The sequence below is a fragment of the Pieris rapae genome, chromosome 12 (assembly GCF_905147795.1).
Source record: "Pieris rapae chromosome 12, ilPieRapa1.1, whole genome shotgun sequence".
Classification (NCBI taxonomy): Eukaryota; Metazoa; Arthropoda; class Insecta; order Lepidoptera; family Pieridae; genus Pieris; species Pieris rapae.
Window position 1 is genome coordinate 7,195,614 of NC_059520.1, and position 9,091 is coordinate 7,204,704.

Consider the following 9,091-nt stretch of genomic DNA (forward strand, 5'->3'; position numbering starts at 1 on the left):
TGTAATTATGCATATTTTTCTTACTACTTGTTTTATTAATATTATAAATTTAGATTATTGCAAAAGATAATAGCAAGAATTTTGTCCAGAGCTACAGGTCCTGATGCTCTAGTGAATGTCCCTATTTGCCTTAAAATTAATGAAATAAATAATTTTTAACTCAGTTGCTTGTTTATGCTCACGTTGACTGTGATGAATAGGGATAACAATATGAGCTAACCTTTTTCTCATTACCTGCTCATGGGTTTAGCTTTAACTTCAAAGCACAACTGCTATATCTGTGTTATGTTATCGAAATGTATAGAGATAATACAAAGTAATTATTATGTAATATTGTTGCGTTTCTACATACATTGTGTAAGATGTTTACATAAGCATTTATTCAAAAATCTATCGACTAGTTTAACAGAGTAATTATAGACATCGATCGGCAAAAATAATAATATTTATAGCCAGAAAAAAGTATGTACCTACAATTTTTTTAATCCAATGCATCAAAATTACTATGGAATTGAAAATGGTCCATGGGTGCGTTTAATGCAGAAATGAAGTATTCTTCGCTCATGAAATTATTCAATATTTCACTGAAATTTAGGTTGATATTATTTTTACCAAAAATACAATTTAATGCATGATTCCGCAGGCGTAACAAATTTTCGCTCATTATCCATTTTTAACGATAACGTATGGAGCATTCTATGACGTTTTTTACGTTTTAACTGCTGACCCGTGGAGACAGCAGACACGAAATTATATTTTGAGATGTAAAAGTATGCGAATGACGCGATAGGTGTGTGCATTAGTGGAGCGGTCGTTATAAAAATAGCTTTTGTAATTCAAGGTAATCGACTTTTATGAACTACATAGACGTAGACAATATTACACTGATTTTTTTATTTTGTCTTGAGGGCAGGCTTAGGTCTATACTGCCTGACTTGCTAAATTTATTTACAGTTTTATTCTGTAAAGAAATTGCAACATTTGTCAGTGTCAGTCTGTATTATTATGCATTGTTTTTCGAAACTCTTGTAAACCGTGTCGTTTAGAATATTATTCCAGAAAAGCAATGATTTCTTTACGGTAATACTCATAAGAATTATGATTTTTAAATGATATTTTTCGCCTACTTTAGTTTGTTCATTATTAAGGATTAAATGTCTTATAGTATAAATCAGTAGTGGTGCAAGCTTTATGATTCTACAACTCTACCTGGATTCGTTTCGTTAAATATTTTTTTCTTTATAAGATGATCTTATGATGGAGTTTTAGTCAAGATAGTTTCTAAAAACTTCTCTGTTAGAGCTAGTGATATGTGCAGTTATGTAGAAAAATTCATTGGTGCCTTAAATTGCCAACTGTCTAACTTAGTGACGTTTCCATTACTTATTTAGTCTTATTATATTGTATTGCACTATTACCAGGAAACTATTGAACAGTTTTCTTTTATGAAAGGAATGCTATTCCCCGAACAATCTATAGTTATATCGTTAATATTTTAAAAGAAATGTTAAGCCGTGCGAAGCCAACAGGCGCAAGTTCTAATACAGATAACTAACGGAGATAAAAAAGTCATGAAATGTTTACAAAAATTCTTTTTCGATCTATGAATAGAGGAATATTCGGTGTTCAAATAAAAATAGATCGACATCACATCTTCATCACGAAATCAATCGAAGTTTGTCGAATGAAACAACTGTCGACTCCCGATAATTTAACACTTAAGGACCAGAGATGACATATTATTAAATTATTAAGAAATCAAAAACAAAAACACTGGTTTAAATAACCACAAGGAGGAGAGACATAAATAAAAGAATGATCAAATATCGTGATTTATTATTTCTATATTCTAATCACGCAATTTTTCATAAGTTCAAAAAATGAGGCTGTTTTTTAAGTGAACAATTTCAGTTTATCATTGTATTTTTGTATGTAAACAAACGACAGGTCTGTGCATGATAAATACTTTAAATTATATGTACATAGATAGGAAAGCTCGAACTTCAAACTATCGCATGTTGGCGAGCAAGATTACCATTCCTTCTTCATCAAATTACTGAGGGGACTAATTAACATTGATTGTATTAATCGATATTTTATTGACCGAAAAAAATCAAATCATCGACTGATTCAAATTCACGAGTGTGTCAAATTATCGACAGTCTTTGAAAATGTTTGTTCTTGTTGATTGATTTTATAGATAACAATCAAGTATACAGTATTTACAATTTTCTTAACATACAAAGTAATAATACAAAAATTAAAAAAAAAAATTTTAAAAGTTTGGTCTCTATGACAGTGCTTTAACGCTGGCAGCATTTCGTCGCTGTATTGCGATACTTATTCGTTGACCGACGAAAGCACCAACTCTGATGTCACCAGTACTAGGTACCAGGCGCCAACTTAAATCTGTAATAAGCGCCTGTGTACATGAACCCCACGGCCCAAAGGAGAAAAATTGAAGTTGTTGACTGATGAAATTTATAAAACAGTAAAATCCGATGTACGGTGACTCGGTGATTTAAGGGGCGTTTAAAATAGGTTTTATTGCAAATTTTAATGGGTTTACTTTCTGTGCCGTCCCCGACAATAAACTATTCAGCTAAAAAAATTTTTATATGCTAAAAAAAGTGCTTGCGTACAGAGATTATATGTATGTCAGAAGTGAAACTTCTTAATAAATTAATGATTACCAAGGTAAAAGCCCCAATAGATGATCATGTCCCAGTATATGATCGCCCCATGTATTTAGATATTCACAATGTTTACACAGTGTATACGTGCTAATCATAATATAAATAAATAAAACATCTGCTACTGTTACTGTACAAGACGTTATGCGACAGAATTGCCATCTAAAGTTCTAATATGTAACTACTAAACGAATACATCAACCAATATATTTGCGTGTATTTTTCTCGATCTCCCTTTCTCACTCTGTCTCAATCGCTCTCTCCCTTTCCTACAAAAACGCTGCTCATCTTCGTGACGTTCCGTAAAAACTTTACCTTTTTTATGTTTGACGTCCAGAAGCCCTGGACAGCGAAAAGAGGGAATTTGTCAATTCTGAAACAAATACAAGAAACGACCGATTTTTCATTCGCATGTCGCCAATCGATCCTAAGCTTCTTTGGATATATAGCACCTGGAAGTCCCGATAATCTGGAGAAACATATAGCGATTGAGTGGAAGGCACGAGACCCCGAGGCCAATCCCCCAACTTAAGGTACTTACAAGTATTACACTAAGGGATGCTGCAGACAGGAGAAACAACACCACGACCTTTAGTAAAGTAGAACGCGACAAAAGAATATTAATAATATGTATGTCGCCACACCAAATATGTCTGACCGTCTGATCTGTCGGACCAAATTTTTCAAACATTCAATAATTATTCAATTGTTCTGAGGTTCTACCATCACTACCAGTGACCTGCGGTTTCATTTGCATTGCGACCTTTCACATGTATGAGATAAAAAAATGCCTATTAATTCCTAAGATTTATGTTCAAGCATACAATTCAGCTGTATAATATTAGTATAGATAAGTTAAAGAAACAATTGAAATACAAATTTTTGATATTAAAATTGTTTTAATTATAACACATACATACATTTGCGTGCCCTTCTTCCATAAGGCCGATTGTGCGATTTTTTTAAAAATCATTATGTACCAGATTCTTTGCAAATAAATGATTAATGATTATTATACATAAGAATATAAATAACGCGTGTGTAAAAAAAATATCCTAAAAGTACTTATATCTGCTTCTTATTGATCCTTCGGTAAGTTCGAATAGACTGCAAACATAGGTTATATCTTGCCACAACCTAACGAAGTTTAATAATATTTTATAATTTGATACTATGCAACAGGAAAGTTCTTTATAAAAAGTTGGTTATAAAAACGTTATGAGTTATGAATTTATGAGTATTTAAAGGAGTTTTATAAAAAAATTAAAGTTTAAACGCATTTTATTATTATTATTGTAGTTACAGGCGTTCTTCAAACAAATTGGCACTCAACGGCTGCCGACATAATATTATAGAGGTGGCGGGCTATACATACCAACAGTACGTATACGATAATCAATAGATATTTTCAGGCTTTCGCGGAGGGTGTGAGCGACGGGGATGCCAGCATACGGCGTTCTCGCTCTCGCATGTTATTTTTGTAGTATAATAAAATATGCCAGATAAAAAGATTTTTTAATGGACCCAAATTAAATTTATAATAAATACGACCCGGAGGCTAGAGTTCAGTCTCAAAATCAAGTCGTTGTAATTGTCTATGGGCATAGATTACGTTATTGCCGTAAAACATGATAAATCATACATTTTTATTGGTTTAAAATACCATATATTTTATTAGACTTGTGGAACCAGCTGCTCACAAGTATTTTCGATCCAATTCAAATAAATCCTTTAAAGAAAAGTGCGTATTTTTTTTAAGTAAGCGTCCTTGGCTGGCCGTATCACCTAACATCAAATAAGCCTCCTGCTCGCTCCTTGTTGAATGAATGAACTTAATCTCAAAAACAGGTCTCATGTCTCATGCCTTCCTCAGCTAGATGTAGCCCAAATGTAGTTGATATCATTCCCAAATGTATGTACTACTTACTTTTTCAATTAAAATTTAATTGTAAAACAAAAGTCATGATTTTATATAAAAATATTTTTAACAAACTATAAAACTACATTAGTGACTCTGCTTCTCGTTACGCCCACGTAGCATTAAAATAGGTATACAAAAAATGTGATAATTTATCGCATTTTAAAATCCTTAAGTAAATTTTAATTTACATATTCGTTTCCTTCAGGTTAAAATTTATCTGGCATTTTCTTAGTACATACATTTATAATTTTGCCTTCACTCTTACAAAAAAATTATATTACCTGTTATTATTTTTATTACTATTTACTTATCTACTTAAAAAAGTTTATCTACTACTATTTGACATGTCAGAAAATCATTTTATATTGTATAACAGACTATAAAAAAATCAAATATTCTACAAAAAAGGTTTAGTCTATGGGTTATAATCATAAACGTAACTTGGCGCGAACTATCATGACCCTTTCAAAAATGTATGGAATTATGCTGTATGAAAAGTAAAATGGCACGTGCATGGTTTCTTTCCCTATACTATCCGGCTGTCGCTCTCTCAGTACTGTAGGTCTCTCTATATACGAATATACGTCGTATCGCTTGGTGCCTAGGTACTATGTAGGTACTAGGTACCAACTACCTCGACAAGGACGTTCTTATGGCAACGTCAAGGAAAACAAACGAATATTAAATTATTAAATGCCAGGTAATGACTTTTTAAATTAGTTTCATAAATATTGCTCACATTTATAGCATATAAATACAATAGACGAGGTAGAAAATAAGAACATGAACAGAAGTACATACATGTATGAAAGGATAATAAATGTATTTATGTAAATAAATAAATAAATAAAATATAAGATGACATTTGCATGCCTTTTTATATGTGGCGGATTTTTGTAATTTATGTAACTAATTTTAAGACTATTGTAGCAAATAAACGATTTGATTTGATTTGAAAAATAATACTCCTATCGACCTACTTCTGAATGGGAGTTAAATAAAAATCTGAAAAGTCTATTTACCTGAAGGTCATTATAACAATTAAACAATACTATTTTTTATGTAATAGGAGGCTCACGTGATGTTAAGCCATACCGCCCATGGACAATCACATTGCTAGAAGGCTCGCAAGTGCGTTGTCGGACTTTCAAGAAAATATTACTCTATTTTCTTGAAGGACCCTAAGTCGCATTGGTTCGGAAATACTTCAGTGAGCAGTTGTAGTCCAGATTAGCATTTGTTCTTTCAGAACTCATATTTACCATGTTCGCTAGTCTGATATAAGAGAAAAAATCTTACAAAGTTTCAATGGAGTTTGAGGGAAGTGTGATGCCCCGTTTTTGGCACACCAATCATGAATCACGCTTTAAAAATATGAAAATTTGGATTTCGCTTATTTATTGAAGAATTGAAGCAAATATATCGACACAAAAGGTCTATATAAAAATATATTTATAGCATAAACACTATGAAAACACGGGTACTATGAATTCACACAAAATCACACAAATCTTTGTGGTTAGTGGTGAGAAAAGTCACTTTCGCATTTATAATAAATGTCTTGTGGGTTAGAAGGGGTGGGTAGATTAAATTGTGTACCCCACTGGTTGAAGCTAGGTTATATTCATCAACGGGGTTCCATTATTTAGCTTACCTCGTAATTTAGGGTAAGCCATAAAAGTAGAGTTCTATAACTAAATTTTATTCGCCCATATAATATAAACATAGTATAAATAACTACGATTCGTAGCAATAGCGACTGATTTTCGGTCGATTCTTGGAGGAATCTAAGTTAAATAATTTTAATCACGCCAATGAAAGTACCGTAGACTAGATAGTGTAAAAGCGGGTGACAATTAAATAAGGATAATGTAACCTAGATACGTTTTCTTTCAATCTATCGACGAATCTATAAGGCACCGTTATATTCGTACTTATCCAGAGTGTCCATATGAAATACTAAACACAATAGTACCAAAATCTACGTATAAAAAAAATACATTTATTTTGGAACATAAGATCATCATGGTATCACTTATTCCACGTGGATTTATTTCATGTACAGTACCAATGTACAGTCAAGTAATATTTTGTGCTGCTTAAAAATGCTACAACGATCAATCGATCTTGCTTTTGTATGGAATGTTGTAAAAATGATAAAAGCTCGCATTCCTAAACGTATTTCATACCATAGTCTCATGAATACCATCTATTATCATAGACTTTAATTCTCTCAAATATTTATTTTTATACTTGGATTTGAGCTATACATACTTATTTCCTACACGAGACTCCTTGGACTAAATTAGATATTATATGAAATCAAATCAATATTTATATAATCACTAGCCTTAAAATTTGTTTCGCCATAACGTTTTTTTTATGTGGAAACATTTTTTTAAGGAATAGAAAAAAATACTTAAATTGGTTCAGCCGTCTGAGTATTGGCTTAGCAACATATTTTGCGATTTATTATCATTTGATATTGACTATGTACATATTTGAACGTCAATATACAAAGTGGAAAATCTTAATAACAAAATTAACATTTGACATATTGATATAAAGTGTAGGTATAATTTTATTACACGACATAGTATTGTTCGAAGAGAACCCTCATAAACTTGAAGAAATGATACAAGACTTGAACAAAGAAAGTCAGAAAGTAGGCCTGGAAATGAACACAAGCAAAACAAAACTTATATCAAATTCAATCACTTACGAAATATAACTTAATCACCAACCTCTAAAATACGTCGAAGAGTACATTTATCTGGGGCAAATTATCTCTCTAACTGATATAACCACCAAAGAAATCAAAAGAAGAATAGCAAATGGATGGAAAAGATATTGGTCACTGAGGGAGATCATGAAAACAAAAGATTTCAGCAAAAAAATAAAGAGAGAAGTGTTTAACGCCTGTATCCTACCCTGCCTTACCTATAGCTGCGAAACTTAGACACTATCTAAGCAGCACAGGGATATGCTAGCACACTGCCAAAGAGCCATGGAAATTAGTATGCTAAGCATAAGAAAATTAGATGAACAAATAAACGCAGACATAAGAGCTAGAACAGATGTGACAGACATTCTCACTAAGATTGATTAAATGAAATAGAGATGAACGGGTCATATGCTACGGAGCTCCCATGAAAAATGCAGCAAAATAGTGAACTACCCTAGAGACGGAAAACGAAGAAGAGGTGGACTATGCAAAAGATGGGAGGACGAACTGAAACTAAACTAAAGGGTTAGAGGAGGCCTTTGCCAAGAGGCACACCGAACTCTGAGATATACTGGAGTGAAAATATATAAAGTGACTTTCGAAAAGTATCGGAATCAAAAGGATATATATCTAATATATAAAATTCTCGAGTCTCGGTGTTTGTGGTTAAACTTCTCCGAAACGGCTTGACCGATTCTCATGAAATTTTGTGTGCATATTGGGTATATCTGAGAATCGGACAACATCTATTTTTCATCCCCCTAAATGTTAATGGTAGACCACACCTAAATATATTTTTTTTAATTTTTAGATAAATTTTTATTTTTGAACAACTGTATCAACAGCATTAAAAAATATATACAACCCTAAATTTTCAACCCTCTACGATCAACCCCTATTTTTTATTATAAATGATATAGATGGCAAAAAGACGTTTGCCAGGTCAGCTAGTTATGTTATATAATTTTATTAGCGGACAAAGTAGAAATATGCACTTACATAGTTAAAACAAAACTATACACATATAGTGTTTTGTTAATAAAATATTATAAAACAAATGGTTATAAGAAGAAAATAGTTCGCATACCACGGAGATAACGAATTGATAAGCATGTTATCGCTTATCAATGTGCGGTCAGTGTCAACAAGTGCTTGACAAAATGAAATTGAAATTTATTCGATGATATTCTGGTTCCCTAGTACATAAAACAAACGAATGGTCCTTGTATAGAGTTCGGTACACTTTTCATTGCCAGACTGCAGCGCAGCTGTGAATCACAATGTTATACGTACGTATAAGCAAAATGAAAATCCCCTTAGATCGAAAGTCGTATAATAAATCTCATCCTTCTAAATAAATACAAAGTGATTTGGCTTTCTATTTTACCACTGAATTCGTATTTTTTGGATATTACCAAAGACATATTAGTCGACGTGTAGCTTTATAAAGCTTGGCGATTCTTAGTAGGTAAGCGATGCAATTATAATAATAAAATCATATATATATATAATGATGAAAACAATTAAACGGCTTGGAAATGCAAGGTCTTCAGGGAACATATTTTAATTGTTACGTAATTGTAGATTTTAATAATTACAATTTAGCTACATCAGTAAATCTTTGTGATATTATATAGTTCAGTAACAGAACGATTAACATTCTATGTGTTGTCTTATATAAAAAAAGTATTATTGTGTATGAACTTCATAACAGGAAAGCGAGACGAGTGCAAAATATGCATCATTGATCTA